The sequence below is a fragment of the Bidens hawaiensis genome, unplaced genomic scaffold, assembly GCF_021521415.1.
Source record: "Bidens hawaiensis isolate Kalapana, Puna unplaced genomic scaffold, B.hawaiensis_p1.1 tig00031294_1, whole genome shotgun sequence".
In the NCBI taxonomy this organism is placed as follows: domain Eukaryota; kingdom Viridiplantae; phylum Streptophyta; class Magnoliopsida; order Asterales; family Asteraceae; genus Bidens; species Bidens hawaiensis.
Genome location: NW_027495273.1, coordinates 110,485 through 138,105, shown reverse-complemented (window position 1 = coordinate 138,105; position 27,621 = coordinate 110,485).

Sequence of the window (27,621 nt, the reverse complement as noted above, 5' to 3'; positions counted from 1 at the left end):
TTCACGCATAGACCCAGGTGAGTTCATTCACTACCCTTTTTCTTAAATTTTTGGGTGGATACACGCTTCTATTTGTTTTTAAACTTATTGGTGTATTATTAATCAAGACCAATTTAGCTGCCAAAAAAATCCCTGACTTTGTAGCATAATCATTAACTCCATTAGGATCCACGAGATATATGGGTAGTACTATTTGGGGAAGACCCCGCACACTGTGGGCCTATATCATGGAAGACCTTCCACTGAATGATATAATGGTTATCTTGTGATATATCGGCGCAGTTTTGTATATTATGTTGGCAGACATAACTAAATTTGACCCATAACAATAAGGGATATGGGTAAGTGGTATATATAATTTAGATGTTCACAGGTCATGGACACAGGTTTGATTGTGAACTTGTTTAATGTGCACCATACTATTTAAATCATTTATATATATATATATATATATATATATGTTTTTACAAATTAAACTCATGAACTCAACAACTTTTTAGTTGACCCAATTATTTTAAACATGTATTCAGGTACATTTTATTCGGATATGGAGATTTAGAGCCTTATACAAGAGCTAGTTGTAAAGCTCGCACTCGTCTAGGTTTATCGGTTTCTTTTCTGCTGAGAGCATCGGCCACTACATTGGCCTTGCCAGGGTGGTACTTGATGGCACAATCATAATCCTTAAGTAGCTTGACCAACGACGATGTCACATGTTCAGCTCCTTCTGATCGTAGATATGTTGGAGACGCTTGTGGTCGGTGTAAATGGTAAACTTGGTACCGTACAAGTAATGTCTCCATATCTTAAGAGCAAACACCACAGCTCCGAGTTCCAGGTCATGGGTCGTGTAGTTCTTCTCGTGAATCTGTAGTTGTCGAGAGGCATACGCTATAACCTTCTCGAGTTGCATCAACACGCAACCGAGACCCTGTATCGATGCGTCACAATGCACCACAAAATTTTCTGTTCCCTCGGGAAGGGCTAGGATAGGGGCGCTACAGAGTTTGGTTTTCAACAGTTGGAAGACGGACTCCTGCGCATCACCCCAATTGTACTTAGTACCCTTGTGCGTCAAGGCGGTGAGGGGTTGAGCAATCTTTGAAAATCCCTCGATGAAACGTCGGTAGTAGCCAGCTAGTCCTAGGAATTGTCGCACCTCAGTCAGAGTCTTAGGTGCTTCCCAGTTTTTGATGGCCTCTACCTTGCCGGGCTCGACATGGATACCATTCTCATTGATCACATGTCCTAAGAAGTGAACCTCGCGAAGCCAAAATTCGCATTTCGAGAGTTTAGCGTACAGTTGTTCCTTCTTCAGCAATTCTAAGATCAACCTCAGGTGTTCTTCGTGGTCGGTCTTGTTCTCGGAGTAGACGAGGATATCATCAATAAAAACAATCACAAATATGTCGAGGTACGCCTTGCATACTCTGTTCATGAGATCCATGAATACGGCTGGTGCATTGGTTAAGCTAAAAGGAATAACTAAAAACTCGTCGTGACCGTACCGAGTCCTGAATGCCGTCTTTGAAATATCTTCTTCGCGCACTCTCAGTTGATGGTAACTAGATCTCAGATCGATCCTCGAGTAGTAACTCGATCCTTGAAGCTGGTCGAACAGATCATCAATTCGGGGTAAGGGATAACGGTTCTTGATCGTCACCTTGTTCAGCTCTCGGTAGTCGATGCACATGCGAAAAGTCCCGTCCTTCTTTCGGACAAATAAGACAGGGGCTCCCCATGGTGATGAGCTTGGTTGGATAAAACCTTTATCCAACAAATCTTGTAATTGAGTGGACTACTCTTGAAGCTCCGCCGGTGCGAGCCGATACGGGGCTCGTGCTATGGGTGCTACACCGGGGGTCAATTCAATTTGGAATTCGACTTGTCGAATTGGTGGGAGTCCAGGAAAATCCTCCGGGAAGACTTCCGGAAAATCTCGCACAATTGGTATGTCTTCGATTCGCTTCTCCTCCGCGGGTTTCTCAACAATATGAGCTAAAATTGCTGGATGACCCTTTCGTAAATATTTATGCGCCTTCATAAGGGTGATGACGCTTGTAGTCATGCCGCTCTTCTCGCCCTGTATCGAGATGATTTCGCCGGAAGAGGTAGTAATGTGGACTATCTTGTCGTGACATAAAATCTCAGCTCGGTTCTCGGATAGCCAGTCCATGCCGACAACGACATCGAAACTACCAAGTGTAAAAGGTATGAGGTCGATATCGAAAGTATGACCCGACAGTTTCAACTTACATCCCGCTAGCACGTAAGTTGTTTCTATAGACTTACCGTCAGCTAATTCAACATGAAACTTAGCATCTAACGGGGTTGGAGTTAAGTCTAAGAGTTTACTAAAGGCTTTCGATATAAAACTCCTATCAGCTCCAGTGTCAAACAAAACATAAGAAAAACAGTCGTTCACAGGAAACTTACCGGTAACCACATTCAGATCGTTGTGGGCCTGGCCCGACCCAATGACGAAAGCTCTACCCCTACCAATACTTCCGCCACTGTTGTTGCCTCCATTACTCTCATTCTGCTTCAGTTTGGGGCAATCCTTCCTGAAGTGACCCTCTTGACCACACTCGAAGCACCCTTTAGTCGACGTAGGCTGTTTAGGAGCACCCTTTGCTGCTAGGTCTCCCCTACAGTCTTTGGCCTGATGACCCATTTTTCCGCATCTCAGACACTTGATACGGTCGCATGAGCCAGCATGGTGATAGTTGCACTTGTTGCATTTCGGGTACTTCCCCGCATAGCCACTCGAACCCTGCCCGCCACCGTTGTTGTTATTGTTGGAAACCTGATTATAGAAGTTTCGAGCGAGTTCAGGTTTACGGTAGTGTTGCTGCTGTGGGGGGTTCGATGATAAGGACCTGGTGTTGTCAAATCTCCTCTTTCCATTGCTCGGGTTGTTGTTGTTGTCAGTGCTTGAGTTGTCTTGTGTTTTAGAGGTGGAACCTCTAGGTGGTAACGCACCTTGTGCCACTGCCTGGTCCGTCAGTTTGTGGGCTAATCAGATTGCTTGTTGAATTGTAGCCGGTTTGGAAGACGTCACCATACCCTGAATTTGTGGTACCAACCCATCGATATACATCTCAATTCTCTTACTCGGCGGGTCTACCATCCGTGGACACATTACTGCTAGCTCATGGGAACGGGTGGTGTAGGCTTCAATCTCGGAACCCACCATTTTCAACGACCAAAATTCAGATTCCAACTTCGCGATTTCCTCTCTAGGACAATACACTTCCCGCATCATATTCTTGAACTCTTCCCAGTTCATAGCGTTCGCTAAATCCAACCCAAGGATTTGCACATTGGAGTTCCACCAAGTGAGAGCAGAATCTTCCAATGTTCCAGCAGCAAATTTGACCCTGCTGGCGGGTGGATAGTTACACATCTCGAAAGCTAACTCTGCCTTCTCAGCCCAACGCCGGAAACCTATGGCTCCCTCAGTGCCCTTAAACGAGTTGGGCTTGCAATCCATGTAGTTCTTGAAAGTACAGGCTCCGGCTGGGCCTCCGGCTTGATTCTGAACATGTGCAGCTAAAGCTGCCGCCGCATGGTCATTGAATAGGGTTTGGAGTTCTGTTGCGGTTAGGTTGATGTTACCGCGACCATGCCCAGTGTTTCTTCCAGCCATCTCCTAGAATCACAGCATAAAGTGTTAGACATGAATTCTCGGTTTCATATGCAACACACCATACATGTAATAAAAGGTAGGTAAGAAAGAAAAAAAATAAAAGAAGCAAACATCACATCACAACCATATAATAATCCAAATAATAATTCATGATTAAAACCATTGTATTCGCTACAAAGTATTTAAAACCAATCCTTAAAATCATAGATAATAATAGTTTGGATGGAGACAACCTCTCCATCTAGGTGTTATCATTTTTCGATGTCATCGTCTGAGGACACCTCTGAGTGTGCCTCCGGCTCAGCCGGTTCTTCCTCCGGTTCCTCTTCGGGTTCCTCCTTGGGATCTTCCTCGGGTTCCTCCTCAGGTTCTTCCTCTGGCTCTGCTGCATTCTGGGCAATTTGCGTCTGTAATATATCACAACGCTCTAGAGCTATCTCTGTCCGGGATCTCTTCACAAGGAGTTGCTCTTGCAAATCTAACATTTCTGCTTGCATTTTTCTCATTATCTTCATTTGTTGATCGTTAGCATCCTGCACTTCCTTCATAGCCGCTGTCAGGCGGGAAATTTCCTCCCTAGCCTCGGTTCCATCTCTTATCAATCCGGAAACGTTCGCTCTCGCCGAGCGTATAAAACCCGCGTCACGCTCTAAACAGGAAACAACAGCTGCGAGAACACGCTCTATTGGTTCTGTTGTGGGTGGTAGGGTGTTGGGGTATGCAGGACGGCTCGGGTGAGGTAGTGGGGAAACTTGCTCGCGGTAAACCATACGCCTGATCAGACTCGGGTACCAATCCCAGCTACGTCGTCGTCGTACATGCCTCCAGATAGGCGATACCTCTTCGGTGCAGGGGCTTCTAGTTCCGGGGCTACTCGGGGTGGCGGCGAGGTATGTAACTGCGGTTCCTTTCCATGGGCATGAGTCACCTGGTCGGATGATGATGATGGTGGCGTCGACATCCCTACAGGTAAGTCGTGTATGCGCGCGTATGAGTGAATGAGGTAAAGAGATAAAGATAACGAAAGACTAAATAAAATATATATGCAGTGCGTAGAAATTATAACTAATGGTTCGTTGCGGTTATAGTCTAGTATGCATGCAATTCTAGTTCGCTATAACCAATGGCTCTGATACCAATCTGTCACACCCTCAAAATCCACTAACGGAGTTTTACCGTCAGAGGGTGTGAACTAACAAGATCGGAATCATTAGTTATAATCAAACACTATGTTCAAAGTTTTCAAACCACGAACATTAAATTTAAATAAGTGCGGAAGCGTAAATCATAAACCAAGTGTTGCGTCACGCAGGACGACTTAAAAACCCAATTAATAAAAGTTTAAAACAAGTTTTTCAAAACGATGGTATTAAATGAATGCATGTTCCTATACCGCGTGCCCGCCTCGGCTACCTGAGAATAACATACTAAAAGTGTCAACACAGGGTTGGTGAGTTCACAAGTTTATATAAATAAAGCGTTTGCGTTTACGTTTTGCGTTTGCGTTTGCGTTACCAGATAGTGTTAAGTCAATTATATATCAATAGGTAGCTAGCCTATAAAACAAGTATTACTAAGTGTTCAACACCGAAGCTGACTGTTTATCAATTGCCTTGCCACCATGTCTACCACGACCATGGAAAATGTGTTAGCCAAGATTACACCCACTCGACCTGTCGTCGAGTTTAGAGTTGGGTGGGGTTTGTCAAACCCAGTAGTACTACTCAACAGAGACTCGCTATTATGCAAATACTAAACGGTTCGATGTTATGAAGGACTTTAGTTGGTTTGTTTGCCACTTAGCCTTACAAGCGATATATAACCAATAACAAAATCTAAAGTGTTTGGAGTATGTTATCTCCCCCAAGTAAAAAGCGTTTAAAAGAGTAAAAGGGGACGTGAAACTCACTGTTTGCGAAGAATTCAAAAACAAATCCGAGAGATGCGCGTCAAAGAAAATCCTCACTAGTGCTATAAAACAAAAATGAGATTCTCAAAGTATTTAAACTATTATTGAGTCTCTAGACTTGGCACATAATACCTATGCATGAGATACGTTTCGTGTTTCGTTTGTGAATTATGTGTGACTCGACAAACACATTGGTGACACGTTACATGTGTATAAAACTACTTAAGCATCAAATACTAACATTGTACATTACTAGTAAATTATCTCCCCACAAGGGCAGTTTAGTCAAAACATGGCAACTATCTATTAACAAACACGTCTCTTGTATTTTCACATAGTTCAGCAGCTAGTTTTATCAAGACAGATTTCTACTTGAAAGATTACTCTATTCAAATGATCATAACATATCAATTAATTCACCAAAAATCGTCATAAAAGCACACATTAGTTAGGCTTCCAGAACTATTTTTATTGTATTTTTATTCCACATAGTTTTCTCACAAAGACTAAAACATTACAGTAAACTCACAGCAGTCAAAATCGTGCGCAACAGAATGATATTTTTTATTCCCGTTAAATGGTAAATTCAATTAATGCAAGACCAATTGGGTTAGCTTCTTAACTCAAAATTTTTACTTCCAGAAGTGGAACTAACCCATTTGGTCTTGTAGTTTATGAGATATGATAATTTCGAAACAGCCAAACAGCAGACCTCACAATTCAGACTTGCACATCAGTTTTGTAAAATAATAAAAGTTAACTTTTAGACGTCCAAAAATTGAAAATTTGGACTCTTTAGAAACTAGACTCAATATAGTACACTGTAGTGTTAATAATTTCGACCAATTACCACATTAACATTCAGTTACAGTCGTCTAAACATAAACTTAACAATCTATCAAGTACCAGTTTACATCAAAACTCAACATAACAACAATCTATGAATCATAATCCATGCATATAACACTCTAGACACAAGATTAACCAACCATGCATATCAATTTCACATTACACACATAGTTAGGGTTTTTCTTTAAAGTTTAAAATCAAAGAATAAGTGATTAACAAGCAACAATAACACAACTAGTTATCAATTTCATTAGCAACTCATCATCAACATACAATCAAACCCTAACTCATCTTAATCATCACTTTCAAGAATCTAGGGTTTTGATTAACCCATTCAATATGAAAATTAAATACTTAGAATGCATAGAGTAGTTGTTAATTACCTTCCTAGCACCTTAATTCTTCAACAAAACTTGAAAAAGGTTGTATGTGTGTGTGTGATGTGACGGCAGCCAAGGGAGAGGGAGGGGGGCCGATCGGTTGTGAGGGAGAGGGAGGGAGGTTAGGGTTTTTGTTAATATTAAATATTAACTTGTTACACTTAAGTCCCTCTACTTCTTGTTATTCAATATCTAGTATAATTAATAACCCTTGACTCTTGAATTTTGTGTTCTATGTATAAATATCAAGTAGCATATAACTTAACACGTTATTATCAAATATTTATTGTTTTGATGTTTGTCGTTTGTTCACCAATGGTTTGAGTCAACTTGTTTGCGTTTCGGTGAAATCCCGAAAGACTACATGTGTAGTGATTGTCATGCGTCATTTAATACCCTAGTTTAAATGTAATGAGATGCGCGTTATAGATCAATTGATCTTAAGTTTGAATTGACGGAGTTTGGATTAACGGAGTTAACCTGAAATTAACGAGTGTCACATAAATCTAACTCAAATATTTGAGAATCCATGAAAATTATCAAATCTCTCCATAATATCTCTAGAATACTGCCAAATCTTCAACTTCCTATCTTTGATATGGAAAATCAAAATGGCAGATCTCTTCATCATTAACAGATCGTTCCATGACTTTGCACATCAGACAATCATCTTAAGCCTATATAATCTCATACAATCGTGTTCCCGAGTCTCATTTAAAGAGGGGAGTGGAAGGAAATGAGAAGAAAATGTGAAGAAATCATGTTCCAAAGATTTTTTAAGAGATGAGCGGAGGGGAAAGGAGAGAAAGGGCTAGAAAATTGAAGTCCATACTCATCCTTCCAAATTGGACAGATTAGGAGAGAAAATGTGTGAGTATTAATTAACTACCTATTAACTCCTAATTTTTTTTCCTTTCCTTTCATTTTCATTAAACTCAGGAACATTTTCCTTCCCCCTTTCTTTCTTTTCTCTTTCAATTTTCCTCCCTTTCTTTTCTCTCCTTAAATGAAACTCGGGAACACAGTATGGTCATCTAATTCCTGGCAGTATCGACTCACCATTAAAAATGGCAGATCACTTCACCATTCACAGCTCGTTCCATGACTTTGCACATCAGACAAATCATCTTAAGCCTATATAATCTCTTACAATCCTTCAAGAATTCTAAGTCTTCTCATTCCTAGCAGTTTCAACTACCTTGAGGTTTTTTTTAATCAAACCATACGGTGTAATGATCAAGTGTTCATCAAATCCTGATCAAGGTAAACCAAGAATTTAATTGCCCATCATGTAAAGCTCTTATTTGAGACTTTGATCTTCGTTCCATTACGAATCCTATTGTATTCCCAGCCCTACTTAGAAAGAAAGACCCTCTGATTCCTCCATATATGCTGCTGGGATCAAACCAAGGAAGAGTTCCCAAAGCATTCTTTAAATCGGTTATAACATACACCTTCAAAACTGTCTAAGTTTAATATACACATGTGTTAATCTAAGCTTTAATCATTCCTAACTTATTTCACATAATATCGCAGCCCCATATGCTTCCATACTTGACTCACATCAGCCTTAATCGACCCCAAGGAAGTCCTAAAACAGACCTAGGTTCGTCTCCATCAAGGTATTATCTGAAGACTGTTGTTAAAATCATCGTTTCCTTGGTAAGTATCTTTGTTTCTCACAAGGTTTCATTCTAATCTATTCACAGAACCACAACATCCATGATTTAACGAAATATGCACTCCCTTGAAGCATCTAATGAACTACTTATAGCATCCCTAAGACTTGGTAACGATTATTTATCCCGTTCTTACGTTTATTACACTCAAAATCATGAATTTACACACACTATGGCACATGTGATATCATACATATACAATACTTCAAAAATAGTTATTTCCAGTATACATTACCTGTATAACCTGTTTAAGAGGACATATGCTTTAAAAACATACACATAAGATCAAAATTTCAAAAATCGTTTAGTTACACGTTAAAGATATCGCCTAATCGAAACCGCATGATTTGACCTAGACGTATTTAATCTAACCGAGTTACAGTAAATTTAGGTATATATATTAAGATATTATAAAGCAAAATCACCTCCTTTTGATTTACCAGTTAGTGATACGTTTAAAACTGAATCGTAACGCGTTAAAACCCTAAATAGACCCAAACTATGTATTTTTCAAACCCATGATTTAATATACTTATTTTGACATTATATAATCTAAATATAATTATAAAACTCATTCAAGTTGTTAAATACTATGTATTATACTTTTTTTCCATTAAATTAGTGATTTAAATGTGTTACATATCAAATGTAGGATTTATCGAAATCAAATTTTATTTAGTATAAGAATCTACATTTTTGCAGATTTTCTAACATAGAAAAGATATATGTGGAAGAAAAGGTGAGGAATATAATCTTTAAGTTGTCCTTACACTTTTAAACCTGTTACTTAACATAAAACCGAAAAAGATAGTTTCTAAACTTTTTACAACAACTTTATAATTTGTATTCTAGAATAATGTTACGAAAGATGTTAAAATATTTAGACCAAGTGTTAAAATGATAACCTAAGCGTTAGAATCGCCAATATGCGTTTAAAATGCGAAATCTTAATAAACATCACATTTTACTTATACCTAAAAAGTTATACTTTTACACCTTATATAATATGAACGTGTATATATATATATATATATATATATATATGTATTAAGTTACCAATACTTAGAACCATATTTTGAACTATTTTTAAGATATATTTGCATAATCTAGGGAATAAAATGTCAAAAAGAACAAACTTATATATCCGAGACTAATATTATCTTAGTTTATGTTCACATAAGTCAATTGATGCAAAATATTATTTTATTATCAACCGTCACAATCCCAAGTAACCTTATTTAAGGCATCCAACATATACGAACTAGGTCACATGCACGCTTTCTATGACACATATTACTTTTAGTGACATGCTCCATGGATTTAGGGATTTAATCAGTTGGAGCCATTTCCAGCATAGCAATGAGATTTCTTTAATGGTATTTTCTTCACGCATAGACCCAGGTGAGTTCATTCACTACCCTTTTTCTTAAATTTTTGGGTGGATACACGCTTCTATTTGTTTTTAAACTTATTGGTGTATTATTAATCAAGACCAATTTAGCTGCCAAAAACAATCCCTGACTTTGTAGCATAATCATTAACTCCATTAGGATCCACGAGATATATGGGTAGTACTATTTGGGGAAGACCCCGCACACTGTGGGCCTATATCATGGAAGACCTTCCACTGAGTGATATAATGGTTATCTTGTGATATATCGGCGCAGTTTTGTATATTATGTTGGCAGACATAACTAAATTTGACCCATAACAATAAGGGATATGGGTAAGTGGTATATATAATTTAGATGTTCACAGGTCATGGACACAGGTTTGATTGTGAACTTGTTTAATGTGCACCATACTATTTAAATCATTTATATATATATATATATGTATATATATATATATATATATATATATATATGCTTTTACAAATTAAACTCATGAACTCACCAACTTTTTAGGTGACCCAATTATTTTAAACATGTATTCAGGTACATTTTATTCGGATATGGAGATTTAGAGCCTTATACAAGAGCTAGTTGGGGATAGAAGATCCTTTTAGAAGACTTACGTCGAACCGTACAGATAAATTTGAAGAAACCAGTGTGGATAGTAGAGCGTTTTCATCTAGTTAGATTGTAGTAGAATTTCTAGCTTTGTAATTGTATTTGACATTTGATTGAAACATTGACCTAGTGTCTTAATATGAATTTGTTATTTATTTTCGCTATGTTTAAGTCGGTATTCAATCTTCACGTCCAGCCGCCTAGTCGGGGTGTGACAGATTGGTATCCGAGCTTGCGGTTTTAGCAAATTAGGTTTCGTTAGAGATACCTAGGCTTTAACCGACAACACCTTTGGGACCCAAACTATTAAGGTGCCCACATTACTTAGGCTTTGACTTCTTTTTAGTACTTTACAAAAGGCTAAGACTCTTAAGCCTTGATTTATAGGGTTGACTTCTAAGTGAGAACGTTAGTTGATAAGAGTATGTGTATACCTTAGGATGATCTCTTTTATAACTTGTTGCACACACATATAGTTCCATGACGTACTCATCTGGTGTACAAAAAAAATAGAAATACAAAAGAAAAAAACACATAATATGACTACAATGGGACAATACTAGAAAGCTTTGTGTTCCCATTTCCACGTTGGAAGTTCCGGTTGCTGTAGCAGACCAGAGGGTTTCTTATATTCCACTTTGACTCTTGCACAAGTCAAGCATTTGCTCACGTAGGTGGCAATGTCGGCTTTCATGTTTGGCCACCGGTAAAGTGCCTTTAGGTCATGGTACATTTTATCCGAGCCAGGGTGGATGGAATATCGGGACTTGTGTGCTTCGTCCATCACTAGGGTTCTCAACTCTCCGTATCGAGGGACCCAAATCCGGTTTTCGAAATATCGGACCCCGTCTGATTTGGATTCAAGTTGCTTGTTCATGCCTCGCATGAGTTCTGATGGGAGATTATCGTCTTTCAAGGCTTCGAGTTGCGCATCGCGAATCTGATCGGGTAAGTTGGCGTGAATCGTGAGTTGTAAAGCTCGCACTCGTCTAGGTTTATCGGTTTCTTTTCTGCTGAGAGCATTGGCCACTACATTGGCCTTGCCAGGGTGGTACTTGATGGCACAATCATAATCCTTAAGTAGCTTGACCAACGACGATGTCGCATGTTCAGCTCCTTCTGATCGTAGATATGTTGGAGACTCTTGTGGTCGGTGTAAATGGTAAACTTGGTACCGTACAAGTAATGTCTCCATATCTTAAGAGCAAACACCACAGCTCCGAGTTCCAGGTCATGGGTCGTGTAGTTCTTCTCGTGAATCTGTAGTTGTCGAGAGGCATATGCTATAACCTTCTCGAGTTGCATCAACACGCAACCGAGACCCTGTATCGATGCGTCACAATGCACCTCAAAATTTTCTGTTCCCTCGGGAAGGGCTAGGATAGGGGCGCTACAGAGTTTGGTTTTCAACAGTTGGAAGACGGACTCCTGCGCATCACCCCAATTGTACTTAGTACCCTTGTGCGTCAAGGCGGTGAGGGGTTGAGCAATCTTTGAAAATCCCTCGATGAAACGTCGGTAGTAGCCAGCTAGTCCTAGGAATTGTCGCACCTCAGTCAGAGTCTTAGGTGCTTCCCAGTTTTTGATGGCCTCTACCTTGCCGGGCTCGACATGGATACCATTCTCATTGATCACATGTCCTAAGAAGTGAACCTCGCGAAGCCAAAATTCGCATTTCGAGAGTTTAGCGTACAGTTGTTCCTTCTTCAGCAATTCTAAGATCAACCTCAGGTGTTCTTCGTGGTCGGTCTTGTTCTCGGAGTAGACGAGGATATCATCAATAAAAACAATCACAAATATGTCGAGGTACGCCTTGCATACTCTGTTCATGAGATCCATGAATACGGCTGGTGCATTGGTTAAGCTAAAAGGAATAACTAAAAAATCGTCGTGACCGTACCGAGTCCTGAATGCCGTCTTTGAAATATCTTCTTCGCGCACTCTCAGTTGATGGTAACTAGATCTCAGATCGATCCTCGAGTAGTAACTCGATCCTTGAAGCTGGTCGAACAGATCATCAATTCGGGGTAAGGGATAACGGTTCTTGATCGTCACCTTGTTCAGCTCTCGGTAGTCGATGCACATGCGAAAAGTCCCGTCCTTCTTTCGGACAAATAAGACAGGGGCTCCCCATGGTGATGAGCTTGGTTGGATAAAACCTTTATCCAACAAATCTTGTAATTGAGTGGACTACTCTTGAAGCTCCGCCGGTGCGAGCCGATACGGGGCTCGTGCTATGGGTGCTACACCGGGGGTCAATTCAATTTGGAATTCGACTTGCCGAATTGGTGGGAGTCCAGGAAAATCCTCCGGGAAGACTTCCGGAAAATCTCGCACAATTGGTATGTCTTCGATTCGCTTCTCCTCCGCGGGTTTCTCAACAATATGAGCTAAAATTGCTGGATGACCCTTTCGTAAATATTTATGCGCCTTCATAAGGGTGATGACGCTTGTAGTCATGCCGCTCTTCTCGCCCTGTATCGAGATGATTTCGCCGGAAGAGGTAGTAATGTGGACTATCTTGTCGTGACATAAAATCTCAGCTCGGTTCTCGGATAGCCAGTCCATGCCGACAACGACATCGAAACTACCAAGTGTAAAAGGTATGAGGTCGATATCGAAAGTATGACCCGACAGTTTCAACTTACATCCCGCTAGCACGTAAGTTGTTTCTATAGACTTACCGTCAGCTAATTCAACATGAAACTTAGCATCTAACGGGGTTGGAGTTAAGTCTAAGAGTTTACTAAAGGCTTTCGATATAAAACTCCTATCAGCTCCAGTGTCAAACAAAACATAAGAAAAACAGTCGTTCACAGGAAACTTACCGGTAACCACATTCAGATCGTTGTGGGCCTGGCCCGACCCAATGACGAAAGCTCTACCCCTACCAATACTTCCGCCACTGTTGTTGCCTCCATTACTCTCATTCTGCTTCAGTTTGGGGCAATCCTTCCTGAAGTGACCCTCTTGACCACACTCGAAGCACCCTTTAGTCGACGTAGGCTGTTTAGGAGCACCCTTTGCCGCTAGGTCTCCCCTACAGTCTTTGGCCTGATGACCCATTTTTCCGCATCTCAGACACTTGATACGGTCGCATGAGCCAGCATGGTGATAGTTGCACTTGTTGCATTTCGGGTACTTCCCCGCATAGCCACTCGAACCCTGCCCGCCACCGTTGTTTTTATTGTTGGAAACCTGATTATAGAAGTTTCGAGCGAGTTCAGGTTTACGGTAGTGTTGCTGCTGTGGGGGGTTCGATGATAAGGACCTGGTGTTGTCAAATCTCCTCTTTCCATTGCTCGGGTTGTTGTTGTTGTCAGTGCTTGAGTTGTCTTGTGTTTTAGAGGTGGAACCTCCAGGTGGTAACGCACCTTGTGCCACTGCCTGGTCCGTCAGTTTGTGGGCTAATCGGATTGCTTGTTGAATTGTAGCCGGTTTGGAAGACGTCACCATACCCTGAATTTGTGGTACCAACCCATCGATATACATCTCAATTCTCTTACTCGGCTGGTCTACCATCCGTGGACACATTACTGCTAGCTCATGGGAACGGGTGGTGTAGGCTTCAATCTCGGAACCCACCATTTTCAACGACCAAAATTCAGATTCTAACTTCGTGATTTCCTCTCTAGGACAATACACTTCCCACATCATATTCTTGAACTCTTCCCAGTTCATAGCGTTCTCTAAATCCAACCCAAGGATTTGCACATTGGAGTTCCACCAAGTGAGAGAAGAATCTTCCAATGTTCCAGCAGCAAATTTGACCCTGCTGGCGGGTAGATAGTTACACATCTCGAAAGCTAACTCTGCCTTCTCAGCCCAACGCCGGAAACCTATGGCTCCCTCAGTGCCCTTAAATGAGTTGGGCTTGCAATCCATGTAGTTCTTGAAAGTACAGGCTCCGGCTGGGCCTCCGGCTTGATTCTGAACATGTGCAGCTAAAGCTGCCGCCGCATGGTCATTGAATAGGGTTTGGAGTTCTGTTGCGGTTAGGTTGATGTTACCGCGACCATGCCCAGTGTTTCTTCCAGCCATCTCCTAGAATCACAGCATAAAGTGTTAGACATGAATTCTCGGTTTCATATGCAACACACCATACATGTAATAAAAGGTAGGTAAGAAAGAAAAAAAATAAAAGAAGCAAACATCACATCACAACCATATAATAATCCAAATAATAATTCATGATTAAAACCATTGTATTCGCTACAAAGTATTTAAAACCAATCCTTAAAATCATAGATAATAATAGTTTGGATGGAGACAACCTCTCCATCTAGGTGTTATCATTCTTCGATGTCATCGTCTGAGGACACCTCTGAGTGTGCCTCCGGCTCAGCCGGTTCTTCCTCCGGTTCCTCTTCGGGTTCCTCCTTGGGATCTTCCTCGGGTTCCTCCTCAGGTTCTTCCTCTGGCTCTGCTGCATTCTGGGCAATTTGCGTCTGTAATATATCACAACGCTCTAGAGCTATCTCTGTCCGGGATCTCTCCACAAGGAGTTGCTCTTGCAAATCTATCATTTCTGCTTGCATTTTTCTCATTATCTTCATTTGTTGATCGTTAGCATCCTGCACTTCCTTCATAGCCGTTGTCAGGCGGGAAATTTCCTCCCTAGCCTCGGTTCCATCTCTTATCAATCCGGAAACGTTCGCTCTCGCCGAGCGTATAAAACCCGCGTCACGCTCTAAACAGGAAACAACAGCTGCGAGAACACGCTCTATTGGTTCGGTTGTGGGTGGTAGGGTGTTGGGGTATGCAGGACGGCTCGGGTGAGGTAGTGGGGAAACTTGCTCGCGGTAAACCATACGCCTGATCAGAATCGGGTACCAATCCTAGCTACGTCGTCATCGTACATGCCTCCAGATAGGCGATACCTCTTCGGTGCAGGGGCTTCTAGTTCCGGGGCTACTCGGGGTGGCGGCGAGGTATGTAACTGCGGTTCCTTTCCATGGGCATGAGTCACCTGGTCGGATGATGATGATGGTGGCGTCGACATCCCTACAGGTAAGTCGTGTATGCGCGCGTATGAGTGAATGAGGTAAAGAGATAAAGATAACGAAAGACTAAATAAAATATATATGCAGTGCGTAGAAATTATAACTAATGGTTCGTTGCGGTTATAGTCTAGTATGCATGCAATTCTAGTTCGCTATAACCAATGGCTCTGATACCAATCTGTCACACCCTCAAAATCCAATAACGGAGTTTTACCGTCAGAGGGTGTGAACTAACAAGATCGGAATCATTAGTTATAATCAAACACTATGTTCAAAGTTTTCAAACCATGAACATTAAATTTAAATAAGTGCGGAAGCGTAAATCATAAACCAAGTGTTGCGTCACGCAGGACGACTTAAAAACCCAATTAATAAAAGTTTAAAACAAGTTTTTCAAAACGATGGTATTAAATGAATGCATGTTCCTATACCGCGTGCCCGCCTCGGCTACCTGAGAATAACATACTAAAAGTGTCAACACAGGGTTGGTGAGTTCACAAGTTTATATAAATAAAGCGTTTGCGTTTACGTTTTGCGTTTGCGTTTGCGTTACCAGATAGTGTTAAGTCAATTATATATCAATAGGTAGCTAGCCTATAAAACAAGTATTACTAAGGGTTCAACACCGAAGCTGACTGTTTATCAATTGCCTTGCCACCATGTCTACCACGACCATGGAAAATGTGTTAGCCAAGATTACACCCACTCGACCTGTCGTCGAGTTTAGAGTTGGGTGGGGTTTGTCAAACCCAGTAGTACTACTCAACAGAGACTCGCTATTATACAAATACTAAACGGTTCGATGTTATGAAGGACTTTAGTTGGTTTGTTTGCCACTTAGCCTTACAAGCGATATATAACCAATAACAAAATCTAAAGTGTTTGGAGTATGTTATCTCCCCCAAGTAAAAAGCGTTTAAAAGAGTAAAAGGGGACGTGAAACTCACTTTTTGCGAAGAATTCAAAAACAAATCCGAGAGATGCGCGTCAAAGAAAATCCTCACTAGTGCTATAAAACAAAAATGAGATTCTCAAAGTATTTAAACTATTATTGAGTCTATAGACTTGGCACATAATACCTATGCATGAGATACGTTTCGTGTTTCGTTTGTGAATTATGTGTGACTCGACAAACACATTGGTGACAGGTTACATGTGTATAAAACTACTTAAGCATCAAATACTAACATTGTACATTACTAGTAAATTATCTCCCCACAAGGGCAGTTTAGTCAAAACATGGCAACTATCTATTAACAAACACGTCTCTTGTATTTTCACATAGTTCAGCAGCTAGTTTTATCAAGACAGATTTCTACTTGAAAGATTACTCTATTCAAATGATCATAACATATCAATTAATTCACCAAAAATCGTCATAAAAGCACACATTAGTTAGGCTTCCAGAACTATTTTTATTGTATTTTTATTCCACATAGTTTTCTCACAAAGACTAAAACATTACAGTAAACTCACAGCAGTCAAAATCGTGCGCAACAGAATGATATTTTTTATTCCCGTTAAATGGTAAATTCAATTAATGCAAGACCAATTGGGTTAGCTTCTTAACTCAAAATTTTTACTTCCAGAAGTGGAACTAACCCATTTGGTCTTGTAGTTTATGAGATATGATAATTTCGAAACAGCCTAACAGCAGACCTCACAATTCAGACTTGCACATCAGTTTTGTAAAATAATAAAAGTTAACTTTTACACGTCCAAAAATTGAAAATTTGGACTCTTTAGAAACTAGACTCAATATAGTACACTGTAGTGTTAATAATTTCGACCAATTACCACATTAACATTCAGTTACAGTCGTCTAAACATAAACTTAACAATCTATCAAGTACCAGTTTACATCAAAACTCAACATAACAACAATCTATGAATCATAATCCATGCATATAACACTCTAGACACAAGATTAACCAACCATGCATATCAATTTCACATTACACACATAGTTAGGGTTTTTCTTTAAAGTTTAAAATCAAAGAACAAGTGATTAACAAGCAACAATAACACAACTAGTTATCAATTTCATTAGCAATTCATCATCAACATACAATCAAACCCTAACTCATCTTAATAATCACTTTCAAGAATCTAGGGTTTTGATTAACCCATTCAATATGAAAATTAAATACTTAGAATGCATAGAGTAGTTGTTAATTACCTTCCTAGCACCTTAATTCTTCAACAAAACTTGAAAAAGGTTGTATGTGTGTGTGTGATGTGACGGCAGCCAAGGGAGAGGGAGGGGGGCCGATCGGTTGTGAGGGAGAGGGAGGGAGGTTAGGGTTTTTGTTAATATTAAATATTAACTTGTTACACTTAAGTCCCTCTACTTCTTGTTATTCAATATCTAGTATAATTAATAACCCTTGACTCTTGAATTTTGTGTTCTATGTATAAATATCAAGTAGCATATAACTTAACACGTTATTATCAAATATTTATTGTTTTGATGTTTGTCGTTTGTTCACCAATGGTTTGAGTCAACTTGTTTGCGTTTCGGTGAAATCCCGAAAGACTACATGTGTAGTGATTGTCATGCGTCATTTAAAACCCTAGTTTAAATGTAATGAGATGCGCGTTATAGATCAATTGATCTTAAGTTTGAATTGACGGAGTTTGGATTAACGGAGTTAACCTGAAATTAACGAGTGTCACATAAATCTAACTCAAATATTTGAGAATCCATGAAAATTATCAAATCTCTCCATAATATCTCTAGAATACTGCCAAATCTTCAACTTCCTATCTTTGATATGGAAAATCAAAATGGCAGATCTCTTCATCATTCACAGATCGTTCCATGACTTTGCACATCAGACAATCATCTTAAGCCTATATAATCTCATACAATCGTGTTCCCGAGTCTCATTTAAAGAGGGGAGTGGAAGGAAATGAGAAGAAAATGTGAAGAAATCATGTTCCAAAGATTTTTTAAAGAGATGAGCGGAGGGGAAGGGAGAGAAAGGGCTAGAAAATTGAAGTCCATACTCATCCTTCCAAATTGGACAGATTATGAGAGAAAATGTGTGTGTATTAATTAACTACCTATTAACTCCTAATTTTTTTTTTCCTTTCCTTTCATTTTCATTAAACTCAGGAACATTTTCCTTCCCCCTCTCTTTCTTTTCTCTTTCAATTTTCCTCCCTTTCTTTTCTCTCCTTAAATGAAACTCGGGAACACAGTATGGTCATCTAATTCCTGGCAGTATCGACTCACCATTAAAAATGGCAGATCACTTCACCATTCACAGCTCGTTCCATGACTTTGCACATCAGACAAATCATCTTAAGCCTATATAATCTCATACAATCCTTCAAGAATTCTAAGTCTTCTAATTCCTAGCAGTTTCAACTACCTTGAGGTTTTTTTTAATCAAACCATATGGTGTAATGATCAAGTGTTCATCAAATCCTGATCAAGGTAAACCAAGAATTTAATTGCCCATCATGTAAAGCTCTTATTTGAGACTTTGATCTTCGTTCCATTACGAATCCTATTGTATTCCCAGCCCTACTTAGAAAGAAAGACCCTCTGATTCCTCCATATATGCTGCTGGGATCAAACCAAGGAAGAGTTCCCAAAGCATTTTTAAATCGGTTATAACATACACCTTCAAAACTGTCTAAGTTTAATATACACATGTGTTAATCTAAGCTTTAATCATTCCTAACTTATTTCACATAATATCGCAGCCCCATATGCTTCCATACTTGACTCACATCAGCCTTAATCGACCCCAAGGAAGTCCTAAAACAGACCTAGGTTCGTCTCCATCAAGGTATTATCCGAAGCCTGTTGTTAAAATCATCGTTTCCTTGCTAAGTATCTTTGTTTCTCACAAGGTTTCGTTCTAATCTATTCACAGAACCACAACATCCATGTTTTAACGAAATATGCAGACTCCCTTGAAGCATCTAATGAACTACTTATAGCATCCCTAAGACTTGGTAACGATTATTTATCCCGTTCTTACGTTTATTACACTCAAAATCATGAATTTACACACACTATGGCACATGTGATATCATACATATACAATACTTCAAAAATAGTTATTTCCAGTATACATTACCTGTATAACCTGTTTAAGAGGACATATGCTTTAAAAACATACACATAAGATCAAAATTTCAAAAATCGTTTAGTTACACGTTAAAGATATCGCCTAATCGAAACCGCATGATTTGACCTAGACGTATTTAATCTAACCTAGTTACAGTAAATTTAGGTATATATATTAAGATATTATAAAGCAAAATCACCTCCTTTTGATTTACCAGTTAGTGATACGTTTAAAACTGAATCGTAACACGTTAAAACCCTAAACAGACCCAAACTATGTATTTTTCAAACCCATGATTTAATATACTTATTTTGACATTATATAATCTAAATATAATTATAAAACTCATTCAAGTTGTTAAATACTATGTATTATACTTTTTTTCCATTAAATTAGTGATTTAAATGTGTTACATATCAAATGTAGGATTTATCGAAATCAAATTTTATTTAGTATAAGAATCTACATTTTTGCAGATTTTCTAACATAGAAAAGATATATGTGGAAGAAAAGGTGAGGAATATAATCTTTAAGTTGTCCTTACACTTTTAAACCGGTTACTTAACATAAAACCGAAAAAGATAGTTTCTAAACTTTTTACAACAACTTTATAATTTGTATTCTAGAATAATGTTACGAAAGATGTTAAAATATTTAGACCAAGTGTTAAAATGATAACCTAAGCGTTAGAATCGCCAATATGCATTTAAAATGCGAAATCTTAATAAACATCACATTTTACTTATACCTAAAAAGTTATACTTTTACACCTTATATAATATGAACATGTGTATATATATATATGTATATATATATATATATATATATGTATTAAGTTACCAATACTTAGAACCATATTTTGAACTATTTTTAAGATATATTTGCATAATCTAGGGAATAAAATGTCAAAAAGAACAAACTTATATATCCGAGACTAATATTATCTTAGTTTATGTTCACATAAGTCAATTGATGCAAAATATTATTTTATTATCAACCGTCACAATCCCAAGTAACCTTATTTAAGGTATCCAACATATACGAACTAGGTCACATGCACGCTTTCTATGACACATATTACTTTTAGTGACATGCTCCATGGATTTAGGGATTTAATCAGTTGGAGCCATTTCCAGCATAGCAATGAGATTTCTTTAATGGTATTTTCTTCACGCATAGATCCAGGTGAGTTCATTCACTACCCTTTTTCTTAAATTTTTGGGTGGATACATGCTTCTATTTGTTTTTAAACTTATTGGTGTATTATTAATCAAGACCAATTTAGCTGCCAAAAACAATCCCTGACTTTGTCGCATAATCATTAACTCCATTAGGATCCACGAGATATATGGGTAGTACTATTTGGGGAAGACCCCGCACACTGTGGGCCTATATCATGGAAGACCTTCCACTGAATGATATAATGGTTATCTTGTGATATATCGGCGCAGTTTTGTATATTATGTTGGCAGACATAACTAAATTTGACCCATAACAATAAGGGATATGGGTAAGTGGTATATATAATTTAGATGTTCACAGGTCATGGACACAGGTTTGATTGTGAACTTGTTTAATGTGCACCATACTATTTAAATCATTTATATATATATATATATATATATATGTTTTTACAAATTAAACTCATGAACTCACCAACTTTTTAGTTGACCCAATTATTTTAAACATGTATTCAGGTACATGTTATTCGGATATGGAGATTTAGAGCCTTATACAAGAGCTAGTTGGGGATAGAAGATCCTTTTAGAAGACTTACGTCGAACCGTACAGATAAATTTGAAGAAACCAGTGTGGATAGTAGAGCGTTTTCACCTAGTTAGATTGTAGTAGAATTTCTAGCTTTGTAATTGTATTTGACATTTGATTGAAACATTGACCTAGTGTCTTAATATGAATTTGTTATTTATTTTCGCTATGTTTAAGTCGGTATTCAATCTTCACGTCCAGCCGCCTAGTCGGGTTGTGACAGATTGGTATCCGAGCTTGCGGTTTTAGCAAATTAGGTTTCGTTAGAGATACCTAGACTTTAACCGACAACACCTTTGGGACCCAAACTATTAAGGTGCCCACATTACTTAGGCTTTGACTTCCTTTTAGTACTTTACAAAGGCTAAGACTCTTAAGCCTTGATTTATAGGGTTGACTTATAAGTGAGAACGTTAGTTGATAAGAGTATGTGTATACCTTAGGATGATCTCTTTTATAACTTGTTGCACACACATATAGTTCCATGACGTACTCGTCTGGTGTACAAAAAAAAAATAGAAATACAAAAGAAAAAAACACATAATATGACTACAATGGGATAATATTAGAAAGCTTTGTGAGGTGAACTAGCAATTACGGTCCATAACGAAATTGTGAATTTACAGGCACATGAGCATTCTGGGTTATTCTATTGGGTCGCCATATTAAGTCGTAACAACAATTATCAAATATTGAAAGTAGCATAAAACTAGTAAAAAAACAAACAAACAAAATTTAATAAAAAAATTCTAATAAATAATGGTTATCCTTGACCATCTTGACTCGTCGTTTATATCATCTTGGATTGAGCACACTCATCCTTTTATATTTCTAATCATTGAGACAATAACTTCGTTTTCGTTTAAAAATACTTATTATTTCTTTTAACTTCTTCGATATTCATATTTAGAGTATTTTAGGAACTCTTGCATTGTTGCATTTATAATATTTAGTTTTATACATATATATCTTAGTTATTTTAAAATATGAGTGTTGGCCAACGTTAAGAACAAAAATATTCCAAGATCTATCCTCTAATTAAATTTCATGTCTAAACTCCTACCAACATGAAGAATTGGAAGGGATTTGGATTACGCCCGATAGAAGCATGAGTTAACGGAGCATCGAAGACTTATCTCGTCTGACCACGTTTCCAGAAGTTGACCCTAGTGCTACATTTCCATTAACAATCTACAACGACTGACAATCCATTCGTTATTTTATATTGACATTAAAGATTTTAACACAACTTCGCAATCTGAGAGTTGACTTAAGCCAACTTAAAAATTTCACTTACGTTTTCCTCTAATTTCTCTCATGAAGTTCTCAATTCTCTCAAACGTCTACCTCATGAGTTCCCAACACACCACCAAAAGCACTTAGATAATTCATGTAAGTTTCTCAAGCAAAAAAAAATGTTTAATTACTTGTACATACATTTTACACGATCAAATTAATATTTTAAAAAGAAATAAATCATTATTATTATCACTACCGTGATTATTAATAATACTGTCATCAACCGGATAATTATTGATATTTTAAAACTAAAAATGTTATTATTAGTAATACTATTTTTGACACTATTTTTTTTATTATACTTGATATTAGTACTCTTAACAATCATATTAATACTAGAAATATATATATATATATAACAATTTTTTTTCTAATATTATGGTTAATATTATGATTTTATTATTTTAAAAATTGTCTTTATTTAATAATGTATAAGCTAGATTGCAACTCATAGAACTTTCAAAATGTTTTATTAAAACAAATAGGAAAAAAAGACCATGTTCTTGCATCCCCTCGGCATATTTGAGACCATAAACCATTCTCGAGAGTTTATCTCTTCTACATACCATCTCATTTACTCTTTCATTCCATGTTCCTTCATAACTAATACATTCCAGTTACATTCGACGAGCAGCTACCCACAAAGACATGCACGAGGTGATACTATCACTAGTCCAAAAAGAAACCCAACCATTACAAACGAGCATATAACATTCTTCTAAAAACAAACGCCATGTCCGTCGACCTCCTAGCGTCGACATAATGGCTATTGTAATAACATCTTTTACCCAGAATCACCTTAATCAAGGACTAAAGTCTAGGAAGTTGTATATAAATGAGAAACAATCTCACTCCTCATACAATGAACGTCGCGTTCCATCTCCCATATCGGAATTGAAATCCTTATGTAATTATAGTACTTGGTTTAATAAATATTTCCTTACAAAAAGCTCACAACCTTTAATTATATAATATCCATGTTCTAAAGCTTAAAGCTAAGTCACCGAAGGCCATAATACTGACCTGTGACTGGATTTGGAAATCCTTAAGATCTTTATACCTCATAGACTTATATTAAGGGTCACAAATTTGAAATTGGTTATGCTTCCATGTTAAAAATGTTGTTTTTCTTTCCACTGCCTAACCTAGTTAATATATATATTGGTGGTTAACCCCCCCCCCCCCCCCCCAATGGGAATAACGAATAAAACTCTACATCGTGTTACCATTTTAAGATCAATTGTCATGTCATTAGGTTTGTAAGTACTTACACTATGAAGGACTCAATAAAGTGCTTTATTACTATAGCAAACCCATACCGCTGAACACTTTCTTCCTACTCATTAAAGCATAAACGACAACACATGTCGCATTTTACTAAAGTTTTGAGTCATGCTTTCCATCTTCCCACTAGTGCCCTATCTTCTAGAACCTATCTTCTACTATGACGGGCATGCTCTAACCCCTTGATTTTTCCCTTATGACACGGCGCTATCCTAAACCATAACCATAATAACATCTTCTCTTTTGTTAACTTATTTGTACTTACCGGTAGGTTAAATATCACCCCACCCAAATATAGGCGTACAAACTTTATTCATAAATTTATGTTATGTTCTTATTCAAATTCAAGATTCCTTTTGTGAAGTAATATCTAAGCACCGAAAATGTTACACATGTATGTGTCGCAACTAAGCATTCATTACCACAAATTATTTCAGGAGTCTAACTTTTATGAAAACCAAATTACTTCGTATACCTTACTTAATCATATCTTTAACACCTAATTGTCTTTTTATCCCCATATTCTTAGTCATAACTTTCTATAACCTAGATTAAATCATTTCGAAGATGAAATTTCATTAACAATGGGAGAATGTAACAACCCCAATTTTAGGTTGTAATTTTTTTTTTATTTATGTGTTTATTAATCAAATTTAATGTCACATGCCATACATTTATATATAAACAACAATGTATAAAAATAAAACATAAACTAGGATCCATCAAGTGTTGTTGTGAACCCGGACTAAGCCGAAGAGGCTTGGCAAACATATTGAATACGTGTTCAAACTCAAACCACATAGAAGCTTACAAGCCGCTCCCGATACATTTGACGTGTGAAACACGAGAAATGTAAAGCATAAATAAATATATTATACGTATTTGTTACATGATCTAGGAATTTATTATTACCAAATCATTTGATAAAATTTTGTACGTATACACATATATATAAATAACTACACACACATAAATTACTAAATTATACATGTACATATTACAACACACATAAATTTCTAGCAATTTAACAAAACCCATCAGCGTATATTTCATGTATAACCATCATACACATATCTTTATTATTAGACAAAATGGCAAAATACGTCATTTATGTTTGCACGGTTTTTCAATTGACATCCTTTGGCAAACTTAATAACAAAAAACATCCTTGGTGTTCAAAAAACATTGCAAGGTTCGTCATTTTCACTAACGAGGTTAGTTTTTCTTGTTAAAACCAGTCATGTGCACCTAATGTGAGGGCAATTTAGTCTTTTTACCCTCTCAGAGGTTATTTGTGTAACTGATTAAAAATTTTGGTCTTTGAGTAAATAAACATTTTTCTCTTTTTAACCGTCATTTTTACCCAAACATTCATAAACACCACAATCACACACCACTGCACCCACCACCCACCATCATAATTTCACACACCAGGCTCCGACCGGCATTTTCTGGTGAAAAATAAAAAAATCGATCCACTATTCCACTTTCTCTCTCTCTCTCTCTCACACACACACACACACATCCAAAACCACCGTCACCAACCAACCTATCACAACCTTGACCTCAACCACCGTCACCCACCTCTACTAGCAGCCGCTACCACCACACCTCCACACAAGACCCACAACTGCACTCGGAAAACCGGCCGCCACCACCGCACCTCCAGAAATTAGAAGAATCAAGATTAGATCTGCGAAATTAGACGATACACAAGATTAGATCTGAGAAATTAGACGCTAATCAATCGTTTCAGTCATTGATCCCCTTGTTGGAAAACTGGCCGTGGTGGTGATGTAGATGACGTGCCCGGAATAACAACGGGTCAGTAAGCGTGGTGGTTGATTTGGTGTGGTGGCGGCGGCGATTAACTAGGTCTCCGGTGGAAGTTAGTGGTGGTGGCGGTTTAAACACTAAACACAGAAAGAGAGAGAGAGGGAAGGAGAGAGAGTAAGAGAGAGAAATCTTTTTACATATTATATCTTTTTTTTTAACAGTTTTTACATATATATATGTTTTATTTTTTTAGTTATTAAATCTATTTATAAATTTATAAATATACCCTCATGTGCATTGCACATGACATAATTTAACGAAAATATTTAACTGGGTTAGGGGCAAAGGACAAAACGTGATAGAGTTTTCAAATATAAACGATTTTTTTTGTCATTAAGTTTTCCAAAGGACGTCCATTGAAAAACTGTGCAAACATAAAGGACGTCTTTTGCCATTTTGTCTTTATTATTATTATTATTATTTATATTATTGTTGTTATTATTACTATTTTTCTATGTATAGATCAGTTAATTTTCTTTGTAGTCTATTAACCTAAACAAATAATAATACATAATCATGTATTCATTATTATCACAAAAGTTTACTAAAAAATGGTGAAACAGTTTTTGTTTCATAAACCACCGATGCTTAGACATCGAACTCCATACATGAGACCTACACACATGATACATATCTAAAAACATATATATATATATATATATAAGCCATAGTTCAATTCAAAAGTTCAGTTGGTTACAAAACCTCAAGTTTCGATTTCTTTTAAAATACATCTCTCTTTTATTTTTGTAGGTTTCATGAATTTGTTCGCCTATGTTATCTTATTTATTAATTGCTATAGTACATATATATGAAAAAAGGGCTATAATATCTCTTGATATCTCTAATCAACCAATGGGATTAAGTAAGGCCCTGTTACCGGTGCCCTACATTGGACTTTAGATTTACTCATAAACATAGGTTCTAAATATCAGAGTTAATAAAAATATTCGCGAATATTAAAACTTTCATAAAATTTTACATATTAAATTCATAAATTATCTTAAACAAACTTCTTGTCTCTCTAAACCAAAAACATTAAACATAAATCATCTTGAGTGTACAGATGCCAACCTCTTATTCATGTGCCACGTGTTCCCCTCAAGCGAGCTGCTTCATTTTACTCACCTGCATGTATACTAAAAGTCAGCTATGCTGAGTGAGTTCTAGTTAATTCATACAATACATTCATACATACATTATACTTTCATACTTTCGTTTACAGTATACTTACTTACATGCATACTTTCATTGTTTCATATTCATACATTACGTTGTAAAGAGCATTTCGCCCTATAACCTTCACATATATTATTAGGGTATGCAACCCTTTAACCTTCGCATATATTATTAGGGTATGCAACCCTTTTATCCTTCTCATATATTATTAGGGTACGCAACCTTATATCCTTCGCATATATTTTTAGGGTATGCAACCCTCTATCTTTCGCATATATTAGTAGGGTATGCAACACTCTATCATTCGCATATATTAGTAGGGTATGCAACTCTTTAACCTTACTTTGTCTTTCATTATCATTTCCATTATTACATTCATTCATAACATACATATATCATTCACACATTATATATAACATTCATATCCAAAATTATAGCTTAACGGTACATGCAATATCCGAAGATCGTTCACGTACCGACTAGCAATCAATCATATCTTACACATATAACATACAGGGCATACACTTATCACTTAGGATAAGTGTATTAACTAATCACATCGAGTATGCACACAGCCCCGAAAAAATAACAAGGAATGGGGCTAGAAACTCACCTGGATCCTGTTACGTTCTCCGTTTATCGTTATTCCTCTTCTTAACTGAGTTCTGCTAACTTTATATAAGTTACTCGTAT